Source organism: Triticum dicoccoides, chromosome 7B (genome assembly GCF_002162155.2).
Source record: "Triticum dicoccoides isolate Atlit2015 ecotype Zavitan chromosome 7B, WEW_v2.0, whole genome shotgun sequence".
In the NCBI taxonomy this organism is placed as follows: domain Eukaryota; kingdom Viridiplantae; phylum Streptophyta; class Magnoliopsida; order Poales; family Poaceae; genus Triticum; species Triticum dicoccoides.
In genome coordinates, this window is record NC_041393.1 from 669,347,349 (window position 1) to 669,366,232 (window position 18,884).

The following is an 18,884-nucleotide window of genomic DNA, read 5'->3' on the forward strand; positions in this document are numbered from 1 at the left end:
ACGTGGCAACCAGATAAACACACACGGCAACTGTGATTAACCATACATGACAACTATGGTTGGACCACACATGGCAACTAGGTAAGCACACATGTCAACTATTGTTTGATCATATGTGGCAAGTAGTTAATCACCACATGGCAACTATGGTTTGATTACATGCGGCAACTACCTTAAATTAGACATGACAACTATAGTTAACCAAAACAGAGAGAGTTGACATGCTTTTACAACTACATTTGCCATCCCAGATAACTACATCTGCCATCCTAGATGGCAACTAAATCGTCATCCCGCGGGTACCTAACGTAGCTGCGCCAGGACGTGTGGGCATATTTGCTTCGTGCCACACGCGCGGGATGGGGATGAGTAGTACTTTATTGGACGTGTGGCACGAAGTAGCTGCGTCCACACGTGTGGGCAATTCTAACATTCGCCCCCACACAACCCGTGTGGGCTGCCTCCTGCTCACGCCGCAAACGGTGTGTGGACGGATGTCTAGTATGGCATACGTGTGGGCGTTATCAGGACCCTATTTTATTTACATCCAAAGTTTCACATCAACCGCGTTATATATTATGAGCATTTGATGAGCAGGTCATCCTTGGATGTGGTATGAAGGACAGGCTAACATAACTTAATACGCCTAAGTAAACATGAAACCAAGTTGCATTGGTACTAACCTACCTCGTTTGTCCACTAATACAGTCGTTTTCACTGCATGAATATCGAATCACACTCCTGTGTTAAAAAATATTGTTGTAGGTGTGTTTCATTTAAGTTTTCTGATCCTCCATCAAAGCAAGGCTAAGAGCAACTCCAACCGGACGACACATTTCGTTCGCCCACGTTCGTTTGGATCGCCGCGGACAAAAACACTGTCCCAACGCGCCGACCCACTCTCAAAAACCATCCGCTTCGCGTCTGCGCGGACCCATTTTCGGCCCAAAATTGCGCCTGAAATGTGTCAGCGTGGAAGCGCCGCACGTTCCCTCAATTTCCGCCGCGGCCCCGCATGTCCGCCGCCCAACTACCCCGCCTGATAGTGTGTGGAAGGGTCGCATGCCCGTCCTTTTTAATGAACGCGTGTTGGGGGAGCCGGCTTCATCCACTCCCCCCGTCCACATCTCGCCACCTTTTCTCCCTTGTTGGGGACCAGGAAACCCTAGCCAGGCAGCCAGCATCTAGGCAGCCATGGGAATCTTCAGCGGGAAGAGGGAAGAAGGGTGAAGGAAATATGCCCTAGAGGCAATAATAAAGTTGTTACTTTATACTTCCTTATATCATGATAAATGTTTATTATTCATTCTAGAACTGTATTAACCAGAAACTTGATACATGTGCGAATGCATAGGAAAAACACCGTGTCCCTAGTAAGCCTCTACTAGACTAGCTCGTTGATCAAATATGGTTAAGTTTCCAAACCATAGACATGTGTTGTCATTTGATAAACAAGATCACATCATTAGGAGAATGATGTGATGGATAAGACTGATTCATTATCTTAGCATTATGATCGTTCAGTTTTATTGCTATTGCTTTCTTCATGTCAAATACATATTCCTTCGAATATGATATTATGCAACTCCCGAATACCGGACGAATGCCTTGTGTGCAATCAAACGTCAAAATGTAATTGGATGATTATAAAGATGCTCTACAGGTATCTCCGAAGGTGTTTGTTGGGTTGGCATAGATCGAGATTAGGATTTGTCACTCCGAGTATCGGAGAGGTATCTCTGGGCCCTCTCGGTAATGCACATCATAAGAAGCCTTGCCAGCAAAGTGACTTATGAATTAGTTGTAGGATGGTGCATTACGGAATGAGTAAAAAGACTTGACAGTAACGAGATTGAACTAGGTATGAAGATATCGATGATCAAATCTCGGGAAAGTAACATACCGATGGACAAAGGGAATAATGTATGTTGTCATAACGGTTCGATCGATAAAGATCTTCGTAGAATATGTGGGAGCCAATATGAGCATCCAGGTTCCGCTATTGGTTATTTACCGGAGAGGTATCTCGGTCATGACTACATAGTTCTCGAACCCGTAGGGTCCACATGCTTAACATTCGATGACGATATTGTATTATATGAGTTATGTGATTTGGTTACTAAATGTTGTTCGGAGTCCCGGATGAGATCAAAGACATGACGACGTGTCTCGAAATGCTCGAGAGGTAAATATTGATATATAGGATGATAGTATTCGGATGTCGGAAGTGTTCCGGAGGGTACTGGGTACATATCGGGTCACCGAAAAGGAGTTTCGGGTAACTCCGGCAAAGATATGGGCTTAATGGGCCGAGGAAGGGACAGGCCAACCCACAAGGGGCTGGTACGCCCCTTTCCCTGGCCGCAGGCCTATAGGAAGGAAAGGAAGGGGCGCCACCTCCTCCTGCCGTTCCCCCTTGGTGGGAGAAAGGAAAGGGGGGCGCCACCTCCTCCTTCCTTCCCCTCATCGCCAAAAGAAGGAAAGGGGGCGCGCTGGCCTAGGGCAAGAGCCCAAGTAGGATCCCTCCTACTTGGGGCGCTCCTAGGGCTTCTTCTCCTTCCCTCTCACCTATATATACATGGCGAGGGGCGCCTAGAATAGAACAACAACATCTGTTAGCCGTGTGCGGCGCCTCCCTCCACAGATCATTACACCCTCGGCCATATTCTCGTAGTGCTTAGGCGAAGCCCTGTGTGGATCACTTCACCATCACCGTCACCACGTCGTCGTGATGAAGGAACTCATCTACTTCCTCGACACTTTGCTGGATCAAGAGTTCGAGGGCGTCATCGAGCTGAACGTGTGCAGAAGTCGAAGGTGCCATACGTTCGGTGCTTGATCGGTCAGAACGAGAAGAAGTTCGACAACATCAACCGGGTTGTCAAACGCTTACACTTTCGGTCTACGAGGGTACATAGACACACTCTCCCCCTCTCGTTGCTATGCATCTTCTAGATAGATCTTGCATGAACATAGGAATTTTTTTGAAATTGCATGCTACGTTTTCTAACAGTGACATCCGATCCAGGTCTATGCGTAGATGATATGAACGAGTAGAACACAAAGAGTTGTGGGCGGTGATCGTCATACTGCTTACCACCAATGTCTTATTTTGATTCGGTGGTATTGTTGGATGAAGCGGCCCGAACCATCCTTACATGACCATGTTCATGAGACCGGCTCCACTGACATACATGCAACTAGTTTTGCATAAAGGTGGCTGGCGAGTGTCTGCTTCTCCTACTTTAGTTGAATCGGATTTGACTGCGGCCGGTCCTTGTTGAAGGTTAAAACAACAAACTTGATAACTCACCATTGTGGTTTTTGTGCCGTAGGTAAGATCGGTTCTTGCTAGAAGCCCATAGCAGCCACGTAAAACTTGCAACAACAAAGTAGAGGACGTCTAACTTGTTTTTGCAGGGCATGTTTGTGATGTGTTATGGTCAAGACATGATGTCATATACGTTATTGTATGAGATGATCATGTTTTGTAAAAGTTATCGGCAACCGACAGGAGCCTTATGGTTGTCTCTTTATTGTATGAAATGTAAACGCCATGTAATTGTTTTACTTTATCACTAAGCGGTAGCGATTGTTGTAGAAGCAATAGTTGGCCAGATGACCACGCAACGATGGAGATCTAGGTGTAGAGCCGGTGACGACGGATATCATGACAATGCTTTGGAGATGGAGATCGAAAGCACGAGATGATGATGGACATATCATGTCACATATTTTGAATGCATGTGATGTTTATCTTTATGCATCTTATTTTCCTTACTACGATGGTAACATTATAAGATGATCCCTTAACTAAATTTCAAGGTATAAGTGTTCTCCCTGAGTATGCACCGTCGCGACAGTTCTTCGTGCTGCGACACCACATGACGATCGGATGTGATAGGCTCTACATTCACATACAATGGGTGCAAGAAAGTTTTGCACATGCGAAATACTCAGGTTAAACTTGACGATCCTAGCATGTAAATACATGGCCTCGGAACACTGGAGACCGAAAGATCGAGCGTGAATCATATAGTAGATATGATCAACATAGAGATGTTCACCATTGATGACTACTCCATCTCATGTGATGACCGGACATGGGTTAGTTGATTTGGATCACGTATCATTTAGATGACTCGAGGGATGTCTATCTAAGTGGGAGTTCTTAAGTAATTTGGTTAATTGAACTTTAATTTATCATGAACGTAGTCCTGATAGTATTTGCAAATTATGATGTAGATCAATAGCTCGCGTTGTAGCTCCCCTATGCTTTTGATATGTTCCTAGAGAAAAATAAGTTGAAAGATGATAGTAGCAATGATGCGGACTGGGTCCGTGATCTGAGGATTATCATCATTGCTGCACAGAAGTATTATGTCCTTAGTGCACCGCTAGGTGACTGACCCATTGCAGGAGCAGATGCAGACGTTAGGAACGTTTGGCAAGCTCGATATGATGACTACTTGATAGTTTAATGCGCCATGCTTTACGGCTTAGAATTAGGGCTTCAAAGATGTTTTGAACGCCACAGAGCATATGAGATGTTCCAAGAGCTGAAATTAGTATTTCAGACTCATGCCCGTGTTGAGAGGTATTAGACCTCTGACAAGTACTTTGCCTAGAAGATGGAGGAGAATAGCTCGGCTAGTGAGTATGTGCTCAGTATGTCTGGGCACTACAATCACTTGAATCAAGTAGGAGTTAATCTTCCATATAAAATAGTGATTGGCAGAGTTCTCTAGTCAATAGAACTTTGTGATGAACTATAATGTGCAAGGGATAACGAAAGAGGTTCCTGATCTCTTCGCGATGCTAAAATCGGCAAAGATTTAAATCAAGAAAGAGTATCAAGTGTTGATGGTTAACAAGACCACTAGTTTCAAGAAAATGGTCAAAGGAAAAGAAAGGGAACTTCAAGAAGAATGACAAGCAAGTTGTCACTCCCATAAAGAAGCCCAAAGCTTGACCTAAGCCTGAAACTGAGTGCTTCTACTGCAAAGGAAATGGTTACTGGAAGCGGAACTACCCCAAATTATTTGGCAGATAAGAGGGATGGCAAAGTGAACAAAGGTATCTTTGATATACATGTTATTGATGTGTACCTTACTACTGCTCGTAGTAGCCCTGGGTATTTGATATCTGTTCAGTTGCTAAGATTAGTAACTCGAAACAGGAGTTGCAGAATAAATGGAGACTAGTTGAGGGTGAAGTGACGATGTGTGTTGAAAGTGGTTCCAAGAATGATGTGATCATCATCGCACATTCCCTATACTTTTAGGATTAGTGTTGAACCTAAAAAAATGTTATTTGGTGTTTGCGTTGAGCATGAACAAGATATGACCGTGTTTATTGCAATACGGTTATTCATTTAAGATAGAGAATAATTGGTATTCTATTTACATGAATAAAACATTTGAAAAGATCAAGAAGAGGTGTCTAGAGGGGGGGTGATTAGACCCTCAACAAGTACATATAGCAATTTTTAAGTTTTTCAAGTTGACGTTGGAAATTAGCACAATCTCAAACATTCACAATACAATTCAAGCAAGCATGCAAAGAGTATATGAGCAGCAGAAAGTAAGGCATGCAACTTGCAAGAAAGTAAAGGGATGGGATTGGAGTGTGCAAACGCAATTGGAGACACAGAGATTTTTGGCATGGTTCCGGTAGGTGGTCCTATCCTACATCCACGTTGGTGGAGACTTCAACCAACGAAGGGTAACAGTTGTGCGAGTCCATGGAGTGCTCCACCCACGAAGAAGCAACCTTGTCTATCCCACCATGGCCATCGCCCACGAAGAACTTGCCTCACTTGGGTAGATCTTCACGAAGTAGGTGATCTCCTTACCCTTACAAACTCCTTGGTTCAACTCCACAATCTTGACAGAGGCTCCCAAGTGACACCTAACAAATCTAGGAGACACCACTCTCCAAAAGGTAATAAATGGTGGGTTGATGATGAACTCCTTGCTCTTGTGCTTCAAATGATAGTCTCCATAACACTCAACTCTCTCTCACATATTTGGCTATGGTGGAAGACGATTTGAGTGGAAAGCAACTTGGGGAAGGCTAGAGATCAATATTCTTGTGGTTGGATTGGAATGTCTTGGTCTCTACACATGAGTAGGTGGTTCTCTCTCAGAAAATGAATGCTGGAAGGGTAGGCATGTTCTGATGTCTATTCTCACGAATGGAGAATGGGTGGAGGGGTATATATAGCCTCCACACCAAATCTAGCCGTTACACACAGATTCCCAAACTCGGTGAGACCGAATAGTGAAACTCGGTCAGACCGATCTGGTTCAAAATGTGAACGTTAGAGTTTTCGGTGGGACCGACAAGGTCAACTCTGTGAGACGATGTGCTAGGGCTAGGGTAAAACCTCAACTCGGTTTGATCGATTACACAACCTCAGCGAGACCAATTTTGATAGTAAGCAAACAGAGAGTTGGTCAAGCAAACTCGGTGGGACTGATTGCTTATTTCGGTGGGACCAAAATTATTGCAACATGCAACAGAGAGTTTGCAAGCCCATCTCGGTGAGACCGAGAGACCGAACTGATTAGGTTTTCTGGCAGTGACTATGTCAAATGAACTCGGTGGCGCCACATAGATCAAATCGGTGGGGTCGAGTTTGACTTTTATGTTTAGGACATATGTGGATATGAGGAAGTGGTTGATGGCTTTGGAGCATATCACTAAGCACTTTGAGCAAGCAAGCCATTAAGCAACACCTCATCCCCTTTTAATAGTATTGTCTTTCCTATGGACTCAATGTGATCTTGGACCACTAAAATGAAAATGTAGAGTCTTGAGCTTTTGCCAATATTTGTCCTTAGCATCTTCAAGGGGTTCCACATCCTCTTATCCATGCCATTCCAATATTGAACTTATCTGAAATATACTAGATGAAAATATTAGTCCAACAAGAGATATGTTGTCATTAATTATCAAAATCACCCAGGGAGCACTTATGCTTTCAATCTCCCCCTTTTTAGTAATTGATGACAACATACATCAAAGCTTTAGAGAAGGATATTGGGAAAAAGCAATAAAGCTTTGAAAGACATGCAACATGCATTAGCTCCCCCTACATGTATGCAATCATGTGATTATGGAATATGAAAGAATGAGAATGCATAAGCATGACTAAGCAAGCAATGAGTTACATGTATCTTCGTTATATGCAATAGAGCAAATGGTGTGGATACTGGAAACATACCTTCATGTTCATGAGTCTCTCTGGCAAACAATATATACCACAGCAAGAGATCTTCATTCACATGAGTGTGATCCATATACTTACCTTGTGGTCTTGAACTAGCTTTGGAAGAGATGAACCTGAGTAAACAAGGTTAGATAACACAAGAACATCTACTAGACAGAGCAAGAACGAGAGACCACAAGAGTACCAAGACTGGGATGACATGTAGAGAGTGAACACTTAGTACTCTAGTTGGATATAGACATGTCCCCAAGAATAAAGATATGCAATGAATGAATTCGAAAGATTTTCTTCCTTTAGGTGTCTTTCTCCCCCTGAATCTGACATTGGTTAATGGGAGATGTAACATCCCAAATTTTCAATTTGGAATGTTATACACTACATCATCAATGCATAACATATTTTATTGCTTTGGCCCAATCCAGAAATTCTAAGAAACTCAAGGACCCTCGGAGAGAGTTGGGGATTTCGTTATTTTCATATTTGAGTTTCTCAAATTCGAAAATAGGATCATTTGATTTTCATATTTCAATTATTTCTATAATAAAAATATGAGAGAGGGAATAAAATGATTTTCATATTTCGTTATTTCTACTACTACTACTACTACTACTACTACTACTACTACTACTACTACTACTACTACTACTACTACTACTACTACTACTACTACTACTACTACTACTACTACTACTACTACTACTACTACTACTACTACTGCTACTACTGCTACTACTGCTACTACTGCTGCTGCTGCTGCTGCTGCTGCTGCTACTACTGCTGCTACTGCTGCTACTGCTGCTACTGCTACTACTGCTACTACTGCTACTACTGCTACTACTGCTACTACTGCTGCTACTACTGCTACTACTGCTACTACTGCTACTACTGCTACTACTGCTACTACTGCTACTACTACTACTACTACTACTACTACTACTACTACTACTACTACTACTACTACTACTACTACTAGAGCGGAAAACCTTCCCCCCCAAGCTCGCCGCGAAGGAGCTGAGGGAGTATTACTACCTCTTTTGGTCGACGGAGATGCGAGCGCATCCGCGCACGAAGGTACTCTCCGCCGCCGCTTCAGAACGGGCTCCGAATGGATATCCCTTCTTCGCGTTGTTCTTCTACTGCGGGCTCTGCCCGCCTTTCTCTGAGTTTTTCTGCGACATTATGAACACCTACGGGTTCCACCTCCTTGACTTCACCCCCAATGCCGTTCTGACCATGGCAGTTATCACTATATATGTTGCTTCAGAAGCAGCTAAGTTCTTTCACTTGATGTTTATATTACAAATTTATTTGACGAATTCCTACCGTCTTCCCAGGCAGTTCCACCCGAAGGGAAGACTTCTCTACAACCACAAGGTTCTCATTCATACGCCATACATCGGCTAAATAGAGAACTACCGACAGAGGTTTCTCCTATAGGATCCCTAGCGTAAGAACTCATTTCATAAATTCATAATATAAAAACCAAGTGAAACCCGAAACTACTTCACTTCGACAACATAATTTACATACGGATTTCCCTTTCGGGAAACCCCGAAGGGATTACAAAGAGAAAAAGAGGACTACCTTCTGCCTACCTCCAGCACTGGATGATACAATGCCTCAAAGGCTTATTACAAACTGGAGATGGCTACTACTACTACTACTACTACTACTACTACTACTACTACTACTACTACTACTACTACTACTACTACTACTACTACTACTACTACTACTACTGAGGAGAGTGAGGGAAGTGGTGCTCTGGTGCTTGCGATGCTCTGGAGACTGGTGTTGTGTAGACTGTTGTTCTGTGTCCGCGCTCAGTCCTCCTCCTTTTATAGTGCGCGAGGGATGCTCTATGCTCCACTCTTTTATTCTTCTACGTCTTAGCTGGAGGCCAGGGTATCTCCTAGCTTGACACGGCTTATGCACCGCTGAAGTGCCTCAGTGTTTGCGACATCAAGCCTTGCGTGACTCCGATGCTAGACTGATATTTTTGTCTAGACTGAGAACTTTGTCCAGACTGATAATTTTGTCCAGACTGGAATATTTGTCTTGACCGCGAATTTTGTCTTGACTGGAACTTTTGTCTTGACTGGAATCTTTGTCTTGACAGATGATTTTGTCCAGACTGAAGCTCTTGTCTTCATTGCAACTCTTGTTCTTGCATGCACCGTGCTATGAGTTATCCATGCACGGTTGAATATTGTCTTCATGCAACTTGGATGAAGGGTATTGTCTTGAATGAGGACCTTTCCTGATACGGATGTTGCATGGCTGCTTCTTGCATAATTATTCTTGCTACCATTATTTATTTATTTATTTATTAATTTTTTTGGGCATGGGTATGGGTCTACCCCGCCCATATTATTGATAACACCTTATCAATATTTCGAGTTCTTTAACACCTTATCAATATTTTGAGTTCTTTCAATATTCGGGTATAGGTCCTCCGCGCCCGAATAATTGATATTCATATCAATTCATATTTGAGTATATTTGATTATTACTTTCCTTCTTTTATTCAATTGGTTGCCCATGCCCGGCAATATCCATATGGTCTGCCTCAGAAATAGTAAAATCATATTTTTGATCATATTCTTTCTTTAGCTCTTCAAATTTTTTGTTCATTTCTGATCATAATTCTTTTAAAATTTCTTTCTTCAATTCTGCCTTCATTGTCTTTTTAACTTCTTTAAGTTTTTCAACTATCTTCAATTCTATGTATTCTCCGTCCAAAGGATCAACTCCTTTGATAAGACATTCTGTGTATGATTGATATTTTGAAGAATTTACTTCATTTATATTCTTTCTATCAGTTCTCAATACTCGAAATAACAACCTTTCATTATCTTGGCCCAATTTGTGGCATACTTGATTTCATCACGCCTTATTTGTATTTCTTACAATGTCATAGATATTCCATCGAACATAATATATGTTGGTCTTGGTGTAAAATATACTGCACGGTTATTGATATTAGATTGCATATAACCTTTTTCTTGTCTTCTGATTATGTCCTTAATCTCCAATAAGCATCTTTCCATATCATAAACATGGATATGATCTTTTGGTTTGAAATTGAATGTATTTGGCGGCAATATCCTTATTCTGGTGTTATTTCCAGATATGTAGCTTTCACTTCCTCCTACAAGTGTGTTCCTCTTCATTCCTGTAGAAATGATGATCAGAGAAATAAGTTAGGTAAATTATTTTATTTGCCTTTAATACGATCATGTATGACTTTATATCTATTCTTTGTTATGCTGTCTTCCATGTTCTGGTAGAACCTATCTTGCTATATATTTGGTTCTAATATTTGATCTCTTTCTGTTATTATTTGCTCCTCTATTTCCATGCCTTCAACTATAATGTTCTCTTCCTCGGTATTTGCTTTGTTTTCTAAGTTAGATTTTAGATCCTCTAGTTCTGCCTCTAACTTATTTAGTCTATTTTATAGATTTCTAACTCTGCTAGATAATATTCTATCTTCAGGTTCATATTCTATTTCTTGTCTCCACCTTTGATTCATAGATTTTCGGCATGAGTTACAAGCTTGTCTTAAGCATAAACTACATGTATACCTATTCTCTTGGCTGGGGTAATATATGCAAAAGGCACATTTTATATTATAATCTCCTTTACCCCTAATCCAATCATGTTCACAATCTACCTGGTTCATCATCTCTACTTTTAATCCTGATAGATCATCTGTTAAATCTATTTCATCTTCACTAGATTCTTCTTCTAGCTCTTCAGTTTCTATTTCATCTGTTTCTATGATGGAGTATATTGACTCGTCATCTTTTATTTCATCATCACATACTAGTATATTCTCATTAAAACTATCCATAATTAATACTCTCTCTTGCTCTTCATATTTACTAGAGTACCTTTTCTGATATTTATTAGGGCAAGTTTTACTTAAATGAAAAGGTGAATTGCATATGAAACATCTACATGTTTTATCATATGATTTTCTAGGATTATATCTTCTAACATATCTTTTATGCAAGAATAGGGCTCTATTTTCCGATCTTCGTAAGAAATATCTTTTCTTTGTTCTAAAATTTCTATTATCTCTTTGTGGTTTATAATATTTCTTACTCTTGTGTCATTCTTCGCCATATGTTAGTGGTATTTGGACGATTTTATTGCAGAAATTATAATCGGATTTCTTCATAACCTATGGGCCTGTATACTTGTACATACCTTTCTAAGATGTTTAAACACGAAAGTTATAGCTTGAGATATATTTATGTCTATGCCCGCAGTATCTTTCTTATATTCTTCAAATATTATTGATCCTAATGGATCTGGTAACTTATTAAAATACCTTTCAACCACACCTTTATTGTAGCCTTGCTTAGCTGTGGTAGCATTGTATAAATAATGTTGAGAAAATTCCTTTATACCTTTCCAACTTGTTAAAGTTAATTTTTCTATTTCTCTCAACCTTTCATTTTGCAATGTGGTATGACCCAATGCTGGATCTTCTGCTATGACCATATATATTTGATATGACATTGGCAAAGTTATTAGGATTACATCCAACTCTTTTTAGTTCTTCGTATTGGTGTGGATATGTCTCTACCCATTGTTCCCATAATATTTTTACTGATTCTCCCAAAAATGTTTCAAGATATGTTGTCATATCTTCCACCTTATTCCCTATATTATATTGATTTTGTATATATTTTTGGACTATTAATCCTTTCCACACACTAATTATATTCGGCCAATCTACAGGGTCATGGGCTGCTAAATTCAGAATTGCACCATCATTCCTAGAGTTTTGTAACTGCACTACTTTTTCAAAACCTCTTCTTTTAGAACCCATAAATGTATATTATCCAGGAATATATGTAGGTTGATAATCATCTTTTTTTGGAGGCCATTTTCCAGCAGATCCAGTATGTCTCTGTCTTTCTCCTTCTCTTTTTACAGAAGACTCGCCATATCCTCTTCTTCTTTTATGACCACCTAATCTACTTCCATGGCTTCCATCGCATTTTCTAAATTATGCAGACTTTCGTCATCTAACAAGTTTATAAAATCAGCATTTTGCTCGGAATCAATATAATTTTTATTTTCATATTCATCCCATGGTTCTTCTTCTTCTTCATAACTTTCTAATAATAGCTTATTATTGATATCCCATTGATCGTCTTCACTTATGGCTTTCTCTTTATGACTTTCGGCTTTATTCTTAATATCGGTATTTTCTTCGCGTTTAATATTAATCTTTGGCACCACTGGGTTACTAATGACTGGTTTTTTATCCTTTATTAACCTTTTTATTCTCGAAATTTCTCTAATAAAGAATAATTCTCTTTCTCTTATTTTAGGCCAATCTGATGTCATTGAATTATTATATTCCCAGTTTATGCGTTTTAATTTTTCTTCCCAATGTTTTAATTCATCTTATAAGTCTGCCTTTTCCATGCATTCTTTTACTCCTTTATTCCTACTATCACTACTCTCTGCTTTTGACAAAAGAGGTTCTATTTCGTCTACGGCTGCGGATTTATAGTTCAAGAATCTAATGCTACTAGTTCCTTCGCTATTTTGGTAGCTTATATAATTTTCTGGCTTCTTGAACTCTTTCTTTTCTATTAATTCGCTTATATTCCATTCCTCTCCTGCTCTCTCGTTAGAACCAATTTTAAGAGGTCTCATAAATTTTATGCCTTTAGATTACATGCTCTCTATTATGTCATTTACATTTCCTTTGTATCTAGAGCTGCTTTTATTCGTGAGTCTCCCTATGAATTCAATGCTTACTAACAAATTTGTTCCTTTAAAATCTTCATATTCTTTGGTTTGAAACCCAAAGCTCATTTTCTCAATAAATTCCTTTACAGGCATCATTAAGTCTGGAGCTATATATGTTATTAATCTACTTTCATTCATATCTCCTTCCATAAAGCCTAATGATCCTTTGTCTACCGACTCCCATCTTTTATCAAGTAATGTAATTAATACCTTCGTTCCTAATTTCTTTCTTGTCATTCCTTTTACTCCTATAATATACATCCCTTGGTGAATATATTTGTAACATGAATATTTAAGTTCATTCTCAATATTTCTGCTAACAATTCTTAAATCAACCGGATGTGTTAACACACTTAATTCTACTTCTCTAGATATTCTGTATAATCCGCTTTTACTTTCAAATATGCCCATGTGATATACCTGTTGCGGTCTTATTTTTATTACGTGTCTCTCTGATATCTTTCTAATTCATGTTCCATGTCTATAACCTCTTCTAAATTATCTATGTCGTCACTTCTGCATGATATCCTATTCATCATGGTTACCGGCCTAGAATCTTGCCTTATTAACTGGATGGTCTTGTCTCTTCTAGAGATGCTTTTAGATAGTTCCATTTTTCAGAATTAATATTTTTAGAGGATGAGACTATTCCATATGAAGATAATATCAACTCGTTGTTACCTCGTTTAGTATTTAGCTTTTCCACAATCTGGACTAGTAGTTGTTGAATTGTGTTATTCTGCCTTATAATTATTCTGGAATCTTCTTTTGGTGAATCGTGATCTGAAAATCCGACAGAAGGTGTTACGTATTTTTCTACTTCCTTTAATGCTTGGCTATATTCACTCATTCAAGTTATGATACAACTAGAGTCTTTACTTCTTGTATTAACCTTTTAACTTCAAGTATATCGCGTCTTATTCCAGCACTTGATAATGAATCTTTATTCTTATTTACGACACCACTTAGATTCTTACCAATGGATAAAACTTCTTCTTTAATATAGTCGTTGTTCTTACAAATTATAAGGTTTCTACCTTTCGATTCTTCTAATTTCTGTAGACCTAGATCGATTTTATTATTCAAGCCTGCGTATTTTTGTACCAACTTATTGTGTTCATTTAACATACTTTCATATTTTTGGTCTAAATTATCTTGTCTTTTTCCCAGTGTTATATAAAAGTTATGAATGAGGTCGACAATTAAATTTAGTTGGCCACGTATGTTCTTCGGAAGGATTTATTCTGCACCGTATGCTAATATTTTCTTTGGTAGAGATCAGTCTACCTGTATTAATTTCTAAATTCAAATACTTTAATCTTTCAATGATTAAAACTCTGGCTGAGATACCAACACACAAAATATAATAAATAATTTTTTTTAAAAGTTTTATTAAATTATTATGTAATTTAAATTTTGTGAAATTATTTAATTAACTAATTCTTAATTAATATGCAAGATCTTTTATGGGTTGGCGAAACCAACGAGACAGCCTACGGGTATGCAGCAGTTGTCTTAATCCTACTCGGTACTCTCTGTATTTATCACTATGTTGCTTCAGAAGCAGCTAAGTTCTTTCACTTGAAGTTTATATTGCAAATTTATTTGATGAATTCCTACCGTCTTCCCAGGCAGTTTCACCTGAAGGGAACACTTCTCTACGGCCACAAGGTTCTCATTCGAATGCCACAAATCGGCTAAACAGAGAACTACCGGCAGAGGATTCTCCTATAGGATCCCTAGCGTAAGAACTCATCTCATAAATTCATAATATAAAAACCAAGTGAAACCCGAAATTGTTCACTTCGACAACATAATTTACATATAGATTTCCCTTTCGGGAGACCTCGAAGGGATTACAAAGAGAAAAAGAGGACTACCTTCTGCCTACCTCCACCACTGGATGATACAATGCCTCAAAGGCTTATTACAAACTGGAGATGGCTACTACTACTACTACTAAGGAGGGTGAGGGAAGTGGTGCTCTGGTGCTTGCGATGCTCTGGAGACTGGTGTTGTGTAGACTGTTGTTTCGTGTCCGCGCTCAGTCCTCCTCCTTTTATAGTGCGCGAGGGATGCTGGATGCTCCCCTCTTTTATTCTTCTGCGTCATAGCTGGAGGCCGGGGTATCTCGTAGCTTGACACACCTTATGCACCGCTGAAGTGCCTCAGTGTTTGCGACAACAAGCCTTGCGTGACTCTGATGCTAGACTGATATTTTTGTCTAGACTGAGAACTTTGTCCAGACTGAGAATTTTGTCTAGAGTGGAATATTTGTCTTGACCATGAATTTTGTCTTGACTGGAATCTTTGTCTTGACAGATGATTTTGTCCAGGCTGAAGCTCTTGTCTTCATTGCAACTCTTGTTTTTGCATGCACCGTCCTATGAGTTATCCATGCATGGTTGAATATTGTCTTCCTGCGACTTGGATGAAGGGTCTTGTCTTGAATGAGGACCTTTCCTGATACGGATATTGCATGGCTGCTTCTTGCATAATTATTCTTGCTACCATCATTTTTTCATTTTTTATTTTTTCATATTTTTTTGGGTATGGGTATGGGTCTACCCCACCCATATTATTGATAACACCTTATCAGTATTTTGTGTTCTTTCAATATTCGGGTATAGGTCCTCCGCGCCCGAATAATTGATATTCATATCAATTCATATTCAGGTATATTTGATTATTACTTTCCTTCTTTTATTCAATTGGTTGCCCGTGCCCGGCAATATCCATATGGTCTGCCTCAGAAATAGTGAAATCGTATTTTTGATCATATTCTTTCTTTAGCTCTTCAAAATTTTCGTTCATTTCTGATCGTAATTCTTTTAAAATTTCTTCCTTCAATTTTGCCTTCATTGTCTTTGCAACTTCTTTAAGTTTTTCATCTATCTTCAATTCTATGTATTCTCCGTCCAAAGGATCAACTCCTTTGATAAGGCATTCTTTGTATGTCTCATATTTAGGGGATTCTTCTTCTTTAGCCTTCTGGGAGCTTGATGCTTCTCCCTTTGTATATTTAGGAAGTGATAGACTGGTTATATTGCTACTTATGCCTCTTCGTCTTTCGATATATTCTTTGGCTTTTGGGTCTATATAATAATCTTGCCCAATTAGTTCTCTTGCCCATTTTAGGGCCTCATTGTAATCATCATATTTTTTCCATGTTAAGTCTTCTTTCTTCCGTCTTGCCTCAAATTTCTCTTTTACAATATCTTCATAGCTCATATATATATTCCTGGCTTATTTCCATCAAATATTATATATAGAGTCTTTTCTTTTTGCATCTCCTTTGGTGGCGCTTTGGGGATGCCTTGATTTAATTCATTAATGTATTCAGCTAGGCTATTAAGGATTGCTAGCATGTAACCTTGGTCTTCTCTTTTTCTGGTGTATTGAAACCAGAAATTGTCCAGTATGCACCTCTGGGTGTCATTAATTTTGATATGACTTTTAGGCTTGAAGTTGAAGTGCCTGGTGCAAATACTTTGAGCTTATTCGTTTCTCCAAATATGTATGCTTCATGTCCTCCAGGAAGTGATCCTTTCTTCATTGCTATAAAATTGAGGAGCGAGAGAATATGTCAGGCAAACTATTATCTTTACCTTTGATATGTTCAAAAATTACTTTATATCCATTCCCTGCTATAGTATCTTCGAATAATACCCATCTTCTAGTTGAACTTTTCTTGCTAATCTGATTATAATATCTACATATTGCTTCACAGTCTGTTCGTACTGTAAATTCCTTAAATCCAAAATATAATCTAAAAGCATTAATTGCGTGAACTACCGCAAGAATTTCTCTATCAATATTATTTACTGTCTTTAATTTGTAACTTCCTGAAGCATATCTACATATTTTCTCCTCAGTTTTGGGAGAATATTTGTTGGGTTTTTTCTTTAATATAGCTCCCCAACTTACTTTAGAGGCATCGGTTTCAATTATAAAGTAATAGTCTTCAAATGGCAATTCTAAAGGTTTCAAATTCTTGACCTTGTCTTTAATGGTCCTTACTAGTTTTATATCTTGTGAGTTAAAATATATTTGACCATTCTTTCTTAATTTAGCATATAAAGGTCTAGCAAGCTTTGCTAGGTTATCTATATAATTCCTGGCATAATTTCCAATTCCTAAGAATTGCTGCAATATCTTTTTATCACTCATGTTATCAGGGAATTGCAAAGTTTTCTTTGCAATATGTTCTTGTAAATATATTTTTCCTTCTCCTATTTCATTACCAAGGAAATTTATTTTCTCTCTACAAATTTCCATTTTCATTTTAGATAGTATGAGTCCATTTTGTTCTACCTTTCTAAAGAAGACTTCAAGATGAGCTATATGCTCTTTATATGATTTTGAGAAGACCAGCAAATCATCTACGTATACCAATATAAATGCTTGATTCTCATTGAATATGTTCTGCATTTTTCTTTGAAATAATGCAGGTGCATTCTTTAGACCCAATGGAATTACTAGCCATTCATAATGGCCTAGTGGACAAGTTAAAGTTGTCCAAGGAATGGATTCCTCTGCCATCTTTACTTGCCAGAATCCTGCTTTTAATTCAAGCTTTGAAAAATATTTGCTCCCTTGGATTCTATTTATCCATTCTTGTTTATTAGGTATATTGTAGGAATCATCTACTGTATTATCATTAAGTCTTTTAAAATTAATTACCATCCTAGACTTACCCCTAGCTTCTTCAGCATGATTTCTAACTATAAATGCAGCTGAACGGTGAGGACTTTTGCTCTCTTTGATTGCTCTTAATTTTAACAATTCTTCAATATGCATCTTAAATTCCTCTATATCTTTTGGTGTAGCTTCTATTGGGCCTGATTTGATTATATAATCTGGGTTTATGATGTTTATCTTACAAATTATGGAGTTCTTGTCCCAATGTTTCATTGGTATTTCTCCTATAATTTGTATATCTTCTAACCTTTGCACAATCTTGTCTATATCCTTTTTGGACTTTATATCTCTATACCAATTTGGTGCAAATGATTGTAGTCCTATGCACTCTGTGGAAGTATTTTCTATATGATATTCTTCTATAGCTTCACTAAGATCTTCTTCATTGCAGGTTTTAGGAGATTCTGCTGTAGTATCATATTCATCTTTTGCGTTGGATATTTCAGCTAGTTGTACAGCCTTTCTTTGTTTTCGTACTTCAGATATGTATGGGACATTATCTTGATACGGGACAAATATAACACCTTCTTCATGTATAATAGTGGTTTGGAGAGAATGTTGTAAAAATCTTAATCCTAATATCATGTCATCATTTATTACTAATAAATCTCTAAGTGTGATTTTGTCTATTATATATTTTGTACCATTAATATATGTTTCTATGTTATATGCTAACTGGTTATGGATTTTCTTTATACCTGACATATCTATAGATACCTCAGCTTTATTATCATCTATAGTTTTTACTATTTCAGGACACTTAACGAAGTACTTGTCATGAATGATATTTTTTGTGCACCCTGTATCTAATAAGGCTAAAATCTTATAGGAAATATTTGGTTTTAATACTATTCTAACCGGAATCCTTATTCCTAGAACTTCTTTAAATGGCAACCACACTATATATTTATTTCCAAAGTTGGTTATGGCATCTCTTAATTGAATTAATCTATCTCCATTTTTATCTCTTACTGTTATCATTTGCTCTTTCATTTCAGTGCCTTCAACTACAATGTTCTCTTCCTCTGTATTTGCTTTGTTTTCTAAGTTAGATTTTAGATCTTCTAGTTCCGCCTCTAACTTATTTAGTCTATTTTCTAGATTTCTAACTCTGCTAGATAATATTCTATCTTCAGGTTCATATTATATTTCTTGTCTCCACCTTTGATTC